Genomic DNA, 12,175 nt, shown 5'->3' with positions numbered 1-12,175 from the left:
TAAATTTAATATTGAATATTTTTAAAATAATAAATTATGTAATTTAAGCGAAGATTTCTTCGATACAAATCATCTCCTGTTAAATAAAAATTTTAAAAAAAATTAAAACTAAAATGAGGTAATCGAAGCGAATATTTATTCGCTTCATATTATTTGAAATAAATTTAATTGATATTTAATAATGCCAATCGTTTGCTCGTAACATTTAATAATAAAAAAAAAGAGTGAAGTAATTGAAGCGAAGATTTGTTTGGTTGCTGCATGTGATTTTTAATAAAATTGAATTAATATTTAATAAACGGAAATATAAAATTAATGTTCATTTTGGTCTTTACATACACGGGTAAGTGTATTTACATGACAGACAAGCGGTCTTCTCATGGGTGGGTTGGGGGGTTTACATGAGGGTCAGGGCTCCTGGGCGTGGAAATCTTCGCTCCCTTCGCTTCTCACCCTTCCCTCTGATATGGTGCCTGGAGCGAAGATATCTTATCCGGATCATATGAATATTATATTATTTTCTGGCGTTAACAGGCCCTTCCGTTAACGGCGTCTGGTGTGAACCCGGAATGAAACCCGGATTCTTGATTCTCCCTCCCTCCGTCTCCTACCCAGATTGATTTATTAATATAATAATAATGCTGCAATTTGATTGGTCCGCAATAGGGGAACACGGGAATCGGTAGCAGAAAATCCGGATTGGTGTAAATTTAACTTAGTTTTAGTAAAGTACCTTTAAATTAGTATTTTATCTTTGAATTTTTTATTCTTCTATTTTTTATTCCTCTCAAAAGCATCCTCAGCTTTTAATTGTTTTTTAATTCAACTTCTAATTAATATAGCATGTTTAGTTGGCCTCAATAATAGAATTTATTAATAATTTATATCCGTTAAATTTAAATTGAATTTAATGGAATTTTTTTTTTTCAAATATATAACCCTCCTAGTTTTTTTCTTCTTTAAAAAATTACTATAGTTATACTATTTTGTTATATTAAAGACTAATACTTAACAATGTTAATTATATAATTTTTTAAAACTATTTTTCTTTCATATTATTTTATTTATTTATTTAATATATTCTTTTTACATGTCATCTTTAACTACAATTCATTGGTCAAATGTGATCTACTGTTCCAAAATTTATGTTTCACTTTATACCACATTCACACAATATGTGAGTTTTTCCTTCTCTCTTCATTATTTTTTACTTAATTTTTAACTTAATTCATTTGTGTGAATGTGGTATATAATGGAACATATCATTTGAAACAGCAAATTTGAGCTTACTATTGTTGCGGCTTCCCTCCCACAATCGACATAACGGTAGTCACATGCCTGTTTCCCCACCTTTTATCCATCCAAATCCACAACCCTAAATCTAATCACCGCTAAACCCAAAATGGGCAACGACTCCGCCGACATATATCGACTGTCTAATCTCCGGCGTGTGTTACTTCTACCATTCTTTGACGTATCCAATATGGAAAATAAGTCATTCCCCAATCACAACTGAAACCTTAATCCAACTAAAGGTGTCTGTAATCAAGGTCTTCAAGAGTTTCCCCTTCTATGTATATCTGTTTTTTTCTCACTTTATACTTCTTGGTAGTCAGGAATCCTAAATTCAACAATCACTCTATCTAGATACTTACGTCGTGGACATGAACGCATTCAAACGCAGAAATTATGGCGTTGATGTTTCTAGTGCACTTCACGATCATGTTGACTCCTCCATTCGTCATTTCAGCAATCACCTAATGCAACAAATTCAGTAAAGATCAACTATATGTAGAAGCATAAATCAATTAAACCTCTTGCACGGGTTTTCCACATTCTATTAAGTTCACGAATTCTCTCTTACTCCATAATTCTTCACTATAACAGTTAAATTTGTTTTCTTTATAAGTTGGTCCTCATCGGATTCATAACTGATAATATTTATTCAATACATACCTCAAATCTATTAGAATTTATGCCCACACCAATAATCCTCGAAGTTTCAGCGATCCTTACTCCTTCCGCCACCTGAAGCATAATAGAAAGAAGATGAAAATCTAACCTATATGGGTTGAGACATCGGATTGGACTTGTTGGTGAGTTTGGATAGTATTGTGTTTTTGTTCTTGCTGGGTAGTATGTTTTTACTTTCGGGCATGTGTTGTTGATCGAAAAGTTATGTGATGGGTAAAAAGAATTACATTCAATATTAGTTTTAACTTTTACTTTATTGATCATATCTAATTTGATTGATTTTTAAATTTAATCTGTTATATATATATATATATATATATATATATATATAATGATGCTTAATTTTTAAAGTGTCTGGATTGTCAGGTCGAGAGTTTTGGTTAATTTGGATATATATGTGAAATTAAATATATAATTGGGTCGGATTGTGGGTTGACCCACCCATAAACTTAAAACGGTTAAAAATAAAATTAAAAAAATTAAGTATGGTTCGAACTTGCAACATAAATAAACAAGTACAATCTTTTAACCAACTAGGCTAATAATACTTTATATTTTAAATTCAACACTAAATTTGATGAACGCGGGACATTTTAACAATATAAGTTCAACTTTTTAACTAACTAATCTATATATATAATGATGCTTAATTTTTAAAGTATCTGGATTGTCGGGTCGAGAGTTGTGGTTAATTAGGATATATATGTGAGAGTAAATGGATATTTGGGTCGAATTGTGGGTTGACCTGCCCATAAACTTAAAACGGTTAAAAATAAAATTGAAAATGCTATTTTTTCACGATTTTTTATATTTTTACATGTGCAAATGCACAGAATACTTGCTAGTTATCCTAAATTCTTATATGCTCCACCATTCATGACGTTGAAAAGGCACAATTATAGATGTGGGGAAGCGGACGTGATAGGATTGCGAGAGAAGAGAGATGGTGAAAGTGAAGCGGTAAAAGCATTGAACGAAAGTGCTAGGAGCATGAGATTACATGCAGAGCTGCCTAAAATCTTCTCGGCAAAAGCTATCAATACTGTTGCCTACTTGATAAACAGGGGACCCTCTATTCCTTTTGAATTCAGAATTTCTAAAGAAGTCTGGAGCAATAAAAAGATAATTTTTCTTATTTGAAGTATTTGATTGTTTATCATATGTTCATATTAATGAATGTGATAGGAGCAAGATTGATCCAAAGTCTAATAAATGTTTTTCATTGGTTATGGTGATATCGAGTTTGGTTATCGTTTATGGGATAATCAAAATCGGAAGATCATTCGTAGCAAACATGTTATCTTCAATGAACAAGTTCTCTAAAAAGATTGTGTTGGGAAGACATCATATGGTAATTTCAAGTTGGAAGAGACTAGTACGGTCGATTTGAGAGAATTTCCAGCTGAATATATACCAACTATTGAAGAAGACCAATGTGTTATTGAAGATGAAATCATTGAGAACGTGGCCCTATAGGCAAATTAGTAAACACCGAATTTACAGTTAAGAAGATCGTCAAGGAATCGAAAACCAGTCAAGAGGTGGTATCCATTTCTGAACTATAACTTGTTGACAGATAGAGGTGAACAAGAATGCTATGAGGAAGCAATACAATCTAATGAATCGGTTAAGTGGGAGTCTGCGATGAAAGATAAGATGAACTTTTTTACGTTGAATCAGACTTGGGATCTCACTAAGCTACCAAAGGGAAAGAAAGCTCTTCACAAAAAATGGATATTCAGAATTAATGAAGAACATGATAAAACCATGAGGTACAATGCAAGGTTGATTGTGAAAGGATTTCAATAGAAAGAAGGCATTGACTACAATGAGATCTTCTCTCCCGTGGTTAGATTGATGACAATCAAAAATATTTTGAGTTTGGTTGTGAAAGAAGACCTCCATCTTCAGCAAATGGATGTCAAAAATGATTTTCTTCATGGTGATTTGGATGAAGATATTTACATGCGACAACCACAAGGCTTTAAAATCAAAGGAAAATATGAGCTTGTGTGTAAGCTTCAGAAGAGTCTATGGTTTGAAACAGACTCCAAGGCAATGGTACAAGAAGTTCGATAACTTCATTAAAGTAACAATTTTTTGAGGTGTAAAGCTGATCATTGTTGTTATATCAAGAGATTTGATAAATCGTACATTATTTTGCTCTTTTACGTTGATGATATATTGATTGTTGGAGTAAGTTTGTATGAGATTAACAAGCTCAAGAAAGAGTTGTCTGAAAAATTTACAATGAAGGATTTTGGTGTTGCAAAACAAATCCTTGGGATGAGAATTTTTAGGGATGAAGAAGTTCTCAAGCTTTCACAAGAAGAATATGTGAAGAAAGTTCTTAGTAGATTCAACTTGTATGATACAAAACCAGTTACTACCCCCTTAGCTAGTCACTTCAGACTATTTAAAGATCAGTCACCTTCAACAGGGGAGGAGAAAAATTACATGGCCACTGTTCCGTATGCCTCTATCATTGGTTGTATTATGTATGCGATGGTTTGCACAAGACCAGACATAACGCATGCAGTGGGAGTTGTTAGAAGATTCATGAGCAACCCGAGTAGACAACATTGAGAAGCAGTAAAATAGATACTACAATACTTAAGAGGAAGTACGAGTCTCGCTTTGTGTTTTTGAAAAGTCTAATATGGGTTTGGAAGAATATGTTGATGATGATCATGGTGGTGATGTTGATAGTAAGAAGAGCACAATATGGTACATTTATACTTAGAAGGTACTGCAATCAGTTGTGTTTCAAAATTGCAGAAAATTGTTGTTCTTTCTAGTTGTGAGGCAAAGTATGTTGCTGTGACAGAGGCTGTTAAGGAGATGATGTGGTTACAACCTTTTTTGCGAGAATTGGGTCAAGACTATGAGGGAAGTGTGTTGTGATGCAATAGTCAGAGTGTCATTCATTTGGAAAATAATCCAGTATATCATGGAAGGACAAAGCATATACATGTTCGTTATCATTTCATCCAGTCAGCTTTAAAATATATAGTATTAGCTCTTAAAAAGATTCCCAAGAGTGAGAATCCAACTGATATGCTGACGAAAACTATGGCAAATGAGAAACTAAAGTTGTGTGCAACTTCAGTTGGTCTTATTTGTTAAGACACCGAATGGGAAGCCGCTACCGATGGAGAGATAATGAAGTTAGTCTTCAAGTGGGAGATTGTTGAGTTATAGAGCCTACACTTATAATAAACTCTATAATTTTTAATTATAGTTTATTGAGTTTGTATTTGGTTTTGGGTTTGGTCCTGACAAAGAGTTATTTATATTTTATTACCTTAATGTTTACCCTATAAATATATGATTATTAAGGGTTTACATAAGCAAGACAAAATTCTAGAGAGATAAACTGTAAGACAAAAATTATGTAATAATTTTTTTTCTTCATAGTGAAATATGTTGGCGACTGAAATGGACGTAGCTCAATTTTAGTTAACCAATATAAATCTGTGTCTTTTTATGTTCTTCTTTCTTGCATTTTTACCGATCGTTTCAAACCGTTCGAATTTTGGAGATACAAATCATAATACTTACACGATCGTGTCATGGAAGAAACCAAGGAAAAAAGAATGAAGTGTAGTCTTATGTTTATAACATGAGAAATAAGATAATTCTTTATCATTACACATTGTTTAATGGTTCGAGTATTAAAAATGGACTTTTAAAAAAAATAGTGAATTATTCTTAAGAATCTTAACTATCAACATACCAATGAGTGGGTGGGGGAGAAATTGATGAAGATATTAATTACGTGTACAAATAATATATTAAAAAAATAAAATAAAATTTAAAATAATTTAACAAGTTAATATAAAATAACATATAGAGTACTAAATATAAGAAAATGGTGTAACTAGATTTCACAAGTTCTTTAAAACATAAAATAAATAAAAATAGGAGGGTCTAAATTTGACAAAATCTTTCAAGATCCTATATTTGGCATTTATATCCATTTATCTTTTATTTACAATATTTAATTACTTAGTATAATTATTATTTTTAAATAAATATAATATTTATAATGATACCAAATAATTGAAAATTTTGATAAATAATTTTTTTTTTATTTTTTTTATGAGTTTTCATATTGCTTTATAATAATTATTAAATTTAGAGATTAATTATTATTATAAATTTTGAATGTCCTCTTTTTATATAAATGTATATAATTTATATGGTAAAGTTTAATAATAATAATAACAATAACGATTATATATAAAATTTAAAACAAATAATAAATAAGTTAGTTAAATTAAAGAAAACGAGTAAATTTAAATTTAGGAAAGAAAAGAAACTAAAATTTTCCTATTCTCAAGGATTAATTTCCAAAAGTAAAGTAATTAATTAGTTCCAAAATTTAAGTAAAAAATTCCAAAATTTATGATCTAGTTCAAAATCCTTATAAATATACTCGAATCCCCCCTCTTCTCTTCTCTTATCTTAATTACCTACAATCAATCCAGCGAGCGAAGCAAGCATGATGTGTTTTTTGAAAAGCATTCCTTTGTTTCCACAAGAGCCCGGTGATGTCAATTTGCAAACTAGTCTTTTGTGTTGCGATCGTTCGTCAACAAATGATGAAGAAGAATTAGATGAAGATGGGATTTCTACATGGCTGACATTATCATCATATCATCAAGGAGAAGATGAAGATCGTCGTCGTCGTCGTCTCGGGGTTTCAACAACATTACCATCTAGTAGTAGGACGGAGGAGAATGAAGAAAAAGGGATTGATGATCCGCTGCTGAGATTATCACTCAGCATTGGCCCCCCGAGAATTGTGGAACATAAATGGAGCATTATCAAGAAGTTGTACAAGAGCGACGTTGACCAATCGTCGAGGCTACTGCTAAAGAAGAAGGAGGTTGAACTCCACATTCTTCCGTTTTTGAAAGAAGAAGAGAGAAGATGGTTGTTTGATGGAACGTCGACGAATGGGATAAGGATGAGAATATTTGATGTTGAAAAGGATTGCGGATTTGTGTTGACTCTTAAGAAGTGGAAAACGGGGAGTTTTGTTGTAACTAGTAACTGGGGACAAGATTTTGTACGTAGAAGAGGTCTGGTTGAGAATGACGAGATTGGGTTGTACTTTGATCGATACAATTCAAGACTCTGTTTCGGTCTTGTCACTAAAGCTCCTCCTCCCATGAAGAAGAATTCATCGGAGGAGGAGGAGAAGGCGGCGGCACCGGTCACTTTGGAAAGAAAGCGCCGTCGAATTATTAGTTGATCATTCAAATAGATAGATAGACTTTCATTATTATTTTCTTAATTGTTGACACTAGTCCTTTTGTTTGTTACTTTATAATTTCAGTTCAAGAAACTGTATATTCAATATTAATGCATGCATGCATGTTTTATTAAATAAATATAAAATTTTATCATTTAATTCTTCTTTCTTCTTCTTCAAGTGTTTGTTTGTTTGATTTGGAATTAATACTTTTGTAATTGTGGACTGCAAATTCTAAACAAAGTAGAGAGAACCGGTTATAGGGTTTGGCTTCTGCTATTCTATTCTGATTCTGATCCATCTGAGAATTGGAGACATGTTATCCAAAAACTTCAATGTTATAATTTGGTCCGGTCTCAGGATAAAGCAACTTAATTATGCAATTATATAAGAACCCAATCTTTATAAAATTATATAAGAACCCAATCTTTTTATAAGGCTATATTTTTTAATATTTAATAATATTATATTATTAATTTTATTTTTTCCTTTTTTTTCTCTTAATATTATATATATATATATATATAATTTTTTTATCTCTTTCTTAATCCCTTATTTCAATATTATAATATATTAACTATTTATATCTCATTTTATATTATTAAAAAATAAAAATAAAAATTTTATTTTACTATATTTTAAGGACCCAAAATTAATTTATATTTACTTTGAGTCCCAAATTCTAGAGTCAGGTCTGGACCATACCAACTCAACATAAGTCAGTCAGTCAGTCAACACCATGTTAAAACCAATATACCTTCAAATCTCGAGCTTCTTTGCAATATTAATACCTTCAAATCTTCATTCGTAGACGTGGTTCTCTGGATCTTGTGAGGAAGATGCTAGACTTATATATTTGTCTTAGGGTAGTATTTAGTATAATTTTATTAATATAATATAATTTTAATATGGCGTTGGTTATATTTTTATTATTAGTATAAATTTATATCTATATAATTCATATTTCATATTTTTATATAAAATAGTAACTATTCACTATATCTATAACACTATTCTTATATTAATTAATTTTTAATTTCTTATGATACAATTTATTAATATTGTATTTAACTTCTTATTATATAATATATTAAATATATTTTATTTAGTTTTAATATTATTATTATATATAATCATTTTTAATATATATTTTTTAAACGTTCAATATTTTAATTAAAAAATATTTATTTATTTTATAATGATTATTTTTTTAATTGTTATCTATATTTTCTTATATTATAAATAATATTATTTATTTTATACATTATTTTTATTTTTAAGTTTATTTTATTATAATTATTAATAATATTTAAATTAAATAAATATAATTTACATTTTATATTATAATTAATTTTTTATATTTTAATTAAGAGAAGTGATAGAGGGAGAGAATTTAGTGAGGGAATGACGTGGCATCACCTTCATTGGTTGGAAAATGTAAAAGTAGGAGGATTGGAAAATGTAAAAGTGGGAGGAAAGAGAGAAAAAAGAAAAATTATTTGATTTTTTCAGCGATTATGCCATGTCATTCCCTCACCAAATTCCCTCACCTAATCATTTCTCTTTAATTAAAATTACATTAACTATAAAATAATAACAGCACAATAATTTATAACAATAAAACAATATTATTTATAATATAAATAAATATAAAAAATAATAATAATAATTTTAAATTCATATTTATACAACTTATACTACTTTCTTATATTATATATTAAACACAAAATTATAAATCATATATAATTTATACCATTTTTTATAATTCATACTAAATATTAATACAATTTATACTTGGAGTTTAAGTATGTGTAGGGGCCGACTATTAGGGTGGACAAAATGGGCCACCGCCCAGGCCCCAAAATTAAGAAGGCCAAAAAAAAATTGTATGCAAATTAGGTTTTATATTTTTTTTTCACTCGGTTCTCTCTCTCAAATTTTTTTATGTAGTACTATAAAAAATAAATAAATTAGGTCCCAAAAATGAATGAGACAGTCCTGATGAATGAGACAGCCCTGATATCAAGTTGTACGTCTGGTTAAATGTGTTTACAGACTATAAATGTTTAATATAAATGTTTAACTTGCGGGGATTAGCAGCACTTTGAAAGATATACGAAACCAAACAATCTAAAAAAAGAAAAACTAACTAATTTAAACGTACACACTTACTATAAAAAAAAATTTAACTCATTTAACATTTTTCTTTATCTTTTGTTAAAACACAGTTCAGTATTGTTTTTACACTAATTAATTATACAAACTAAACTTAAAAACCTAAAAATAAAATAGTCACTATGTGAAATATCAATTCTCTGGTTTGAACACAATTTTTTCTTCTCTTCGATCAACCACTTGTTCACACGGATCACCTTCCGAACCGTAGAAGAATAAACTAATTTATTCGAGTTTTAAATAAACTAAATCAAACTAGACCTCTATAAAATAAATCTTTGTTTTAAATTATGAAAAGAATCCTATATTTAACTATTAATTAGGTCATCATAAGTCATAACTATCAAATTTAGTTTTGAACTAAAAAAATATATTCACGATATTATGTTTTGTTACTTAGGTATTATTTTTTTTGGAAAGAACAATTTTATCATCGAACTATAACGGAATATTCACGTATATCACTGAACTAAATTTTGTTTGTTCATATCACTGGAGTTGAACTTAATGTTCATCTATATCACTGATTAACAAAAACATTTAAGTTCGTTAAGTTTTCCGTTAAATATGACATATGTAATTGATATGTCATTTTTTTATATATTATATATTTATTTTTATTCGTAATTTCTAAATAATAAAACTATTATATTTTCAGAGACATTAACTAAATAATCTAGACATTTTAAGATACACTAACAATAATTTACTTTTTTTTAATTAATATATTAAAAATTCGTCAATTATGTTATAACGTTTTAGAAAAATATCACCAAAGTTAGATTCTGATAAAAGAATATGAGTATGATAGTTCTCATTCTGAATTCAACAAATTGTAATACTAAAAGTATTTTATGTGATCCCAACAAAAATATGATAGTTCTCATTCTCAATTTTGAATTTAAAGAGTGATCTATATATATATATAATGATGTTTAATTTTTAAAGTGTCCGGATTGCCGGGTCGAGAGCTGTGGTTAATTTGGATATATGTGAGAGTAAATGGATTCTTGAGTCGGATTGTGGGTTGACCCGCCCATAAAATTTTTACCGTAATATTTTTTTCACGATTTTTTATATTATTACTCGTGCAAATGTACGAGATAGATGCTAGTTTGAATAATTATTTGAAAGAAGAGACACTGTAGACCAAACTGTAGACTTTGGTGGTGAAGATTTTAATTATATTAATATGGTGGACTTTTTGAAGTTGTTGCTAAAGATATTTTAGCAATTCTGGTTTACACGGTATTGTCTCAATCTGTTTTTAGTGATTCTAGAAGATTGTAGTAAGTTAATTCCAATATACACTTGAATGTGAGTCCAAAAATAAAGGTTAATTGAATATTAATTTTATATGAATCTTTATTACATTTCTTTAATTTGAACATTTTAATCTCCTTTTTTTTGTGTTAAAATATAGATATTGAAGATGATGATCACCATGAAAAAGAAAAATGTTTAATAATTTTAATTCACCTATCTAGTTGGATGTTAAATATATTATTGGCTAATTATTAAATTTGTTTTTTTAAAAGAAATAATGCATTTCATGTTATTTGTTAGTGTTGTGCTAATATTTTTTCTTTTTGTGAAGGTAGAATCTGATGATGGTAATTGTTGAGAATAAATAGAGTAATGAGTTTGTTAGAATGGTGAATTAGTTAGATTATGTTTGACTTTTGAAAACTTGTTATTATGGATGATACTTAATATTTTGATGCAGCATGGTTGTATGGATTATCTCTTATAGTATTTGATTGAATCGTTTTATTTTAGTATTTAACGATGATATGTTTATAATTAGTAAAATTAATTTTGACAAGTTTATACAATTTTTAAAATATCATGTTTCTTTCGTGCCGAGAAAAATATTGTTTATAATATGTCGCGATGATTTTCGACGAAATTGCAGGGAAGTCATAATTTCTAATCTACATCTGAATTGGCCATTGCCATTTGTATGCAAGTTATATCATCTCTTCAATTTTACATTGCAAAAGAATAAATAACAATTTCTTCAGCTTATCTAATATTTACAAATTATTCAATTAAATATAAACCAACCACAATCTATTCACTCATGATATAACTACTATCTAATAACTGCAATGAGTAAGAGTAAAATACATAACTTTATTTTTTTTTATTAATTTAATAAATTAACACAATCCTTCCTTTGTAGACATTAATCTTTACTTCAACTTTAAATAATAATTTTATTAAAATCGAACATACAAAATTTTCACCACTTAAAATATTGTAGTGGGTCAACTGATGTTAAAAATAATTTAACCATTTAATTTGAATGTATCTCAATAATTTATAATCTAATTCATCAACTTCTCATTCCAAAATAAAAATATCATCAAAATTTAATAATTCATAATATAACATCATCTATCTTTCTACAAAATTATAAAAAAAATAAATTCAATATGTTTTCTCCCATTTTAGTAACAAATAAAAACCTCTTTTAAACTTCATTTAATTGTTTATGATTTTTTTAGCCATAAAACTATCCGACTAGGATCCATCAGAGTGAGTCGATTGAGAAAATCAACTTAAGAGATCAAAATATCACGAGTTCAATTTTCATTGGAAGCGGAGAGTCATGACGGTAGGTTGTCATGCTATTTCTCTATAATTAAAAAAAAAAACTACAGACTAGGCAAACCCTCACAAAATAATACTTCATGGGTCGTTTTAGAACGTAGTAGATGAAAATATAAGAGATTGAGATTTATATTTGTTACAATAAAAATA

The sequence above is a fragment of the Impatiens glandulifera genome, chromosome 1, assembly GCF_907164915.1.
Source record: "Impatiens glandulifera chromosome 1, dImpGla2.1, whole genome shotgun sequence".
Taxonomy (NCBI): domain Eukaryota; kingdom Viridiplantae; phylum Streptophyta; class Magnoliopsida; order Ericales; family Balsaminaceae; genus Impatiens; species Impatiens glandulifera.
This window is presented reverse-complemented; position numbering follows the sequence as displayed.